This window comes from Anopheles stephensi, unplaced genomic scaffold (genome assembly GCF_013141755.1).
Source record: "Anopheles stephensi strain Indian unplaced genomic scaffold, UCI_ANSTEP_V1.0 ucontig255, whole genome shotgun sequence".
Taxonomy (NCBI): domain Eukaryota; kingdom Metazoa; phylum Arthropoda; class Insecta; order Diptera; family Culicidae; genus Anopheles; species Anopheles stephensi.
This window is the reverse complement of record NW_023405186.1, coordinates 12,501-15,000: the sequence shown is the minus strand read 5'-3', so window position 1 is coordinate 15,000 and position 2,500 is coordinate 12,501.

Genomic DNA, 2,500 nt, shown 5'->3' with positions numbered 1-2,500 from the left:
GGAACCATATAGTAGGAACAGCCGAATATGGAACTCTTTTCGTACTTTGGACACCTCCTATAACTTGTATGGCGACTTCGGGGACCTTCATTTCGTTCTCAGTTGAAACCCTATTTCGGTCTTTGGACACCTCGTCTTACCCGTATAACTTTAGGTCCACTTATTTGCCTGATATCTCATCGTGAACCCGTTTTTCGTACACCGTACACACCTAGGAACACCACATATGCGTTTCCCTTTCGATCGTGAAGTTTTCAAATTTTTCGATTTTTGGTCCTAGAAATTCATGAACGGTGGGAGACCAAAATTTTTCATAAAAAAAAAATTTTCACCGTTTGACCATAAAAACCTTCTTTTCGTACATACCCCATCATTTCTTCACGTTTTAGGCCATTTCTGAAATTTTCGCTTCGATAGTGTGTCCCCTATAATACAAAATGAACATTTTGCATCTCCCACAAGTGGCCATTTTTTTCCGCCACTGAAGAACACGACCTCGGGAACTCGGACCTAGGACGTGGCCATGTAAGTCATAGGCCACCCCAACTTTTGCAAAATACTGTTTCTTTTCACTTTTCATGATCTAAGGCGCGTTCCGACGGCGTTTTGAACAAATTTATGAGAAAAAAAATTTTGACCCTCGGACCAAAATTTTTTCGTTCGGGGCCCCATGGCCTATGGCCAGTATGGGAACTCGGGATGCCGATATGACAAAATTTGTCAAAAAATCACTAAAAAGTCGCTATGGCCCATTATTTAGAGCTTGTTGAGACCTTTCTAAAACACCTTGGTTGACCCCTGTCCGATAAGTAGTTTTCGAGATATTCGAGAAAATGTGATTTTTTGGGACTTAGAAAATTTTTGACCCGTACCCTAAGAAAAAGTGATTTTTTCATAGGACAATTTTTTCTTCGCAAATACTGTTTGGTTTCACTTTTCATTATTAGAAACGCGTTCCGAAGCCATTTTCATCAAAATCTCGTGAAAAAAAAATTTCACCCCCGGACCAAAAGTTGGCCGTTCGGTGCCCTATGGCCTATGGCCAGTATGGGAACCAAGGATGCCGATATGCGAAAAAGTGTCAAAAAATCACTTGAAAGTCGCTATGGCTCATTAAATAGAGCTTGTAAAGACCTTTCTAAAACACCTTGGTTGACCCCTGTCCGATACGTAGTTTTCGAGATATTCGAGAATATGTGATTTTTTGGGACTTAGAAAATTTTTGACCCGTACCCTAAGAAAAAGTGATTTTTTCATAGGACAATTTTTTCTTCGCAAATACTGTTTGGTTTCACTTTTCATTATTAGAAACGCGTTCCGAAGCCATTTTCATCAAAATCTCGTGAAAAAAAAATTTCACCCCCGGACCAAAAGTTGGCCGTTCGGTGCCCTATGGCCTATGGCCAGTATGGGAACCAAGGATGCCGATATGCGAAAAAGTGTCAAAAAATCACTTGAAAGTCGCTATGGCTCATTAAATAGAGCTTGTAAAGACCTTTCTAAAACACCTTGGTTGACCCCTGTCCGATACGTAGTTTTCGAGATATTCGAGAATATGTGATTTTTTGGGACTTAGAAAATTTTCGACCATGACATATATGAAAAGTGAATTTTTCATAGGACCAAAAAGTTTGTTCAAATAGGGTTTTGGTTCACTTTTTATGGTCAGATAAGTGATCCGATGCTATTTTCATGATCATTAGAGGGATTTCACGCTGTGACCAAAAATTTTCATACTTCATACTTGTCCCGGTGCCGTATATGGGAGGACCGGGGGAAGATGTGTTTGTAAGTCGTGATGTTCAGTGACGGATTTCTGGGACTTAGAAAAAAAATGTGCTCTCAGGCACATTATATGTTCCATACACACATTATTTTCATTCTTCATACTTGTCCCGGTGCCGTATATGGGAGGACCGGGGGAACATGTCTTCGTAAGTCGTGATGTTCAGTGACGGATTTCTGGGACTTAGAAAAAAAATGTGCTCTCAGGCACATTATATGTTCCATACACACATGATTTTCATTCTTCATACTTGTCCCCGTGCCGTATATGGGAGGACCGGGGGAAGATGTGTTTGTAAGTCGTGATGTTCAGTGACGGATTTCTGGGACTTAGAAAAATAAATGTACCCTTAGGCACATTATTTGTAGCAATAATTGTATCCCCAGCCTTTCATGGGGAACTTTTCCGTATTCCCGGACTTGTACATTTTTCGGGTTCCACCTCCCGACAATGTATCTCTACTGTGCATTACGTACCTGATAACGCACGGCACCCATTGGGTGACTCCACTTAACCATCTTTCGATAATGCCCGTGTTGCAGATATAATCCCAACACCTACCAGGCTTTATATGTACATCGAACGTTACATACGATGCACCCCGTATTCCCGGACTTGTACATTTTTCGGGTTCCACCTCCCGACAATGTATCTCTACTGTGCATTACGTACCTTATAACGCACGGCACCCTTTGGGTGACTCCACTTAACCAT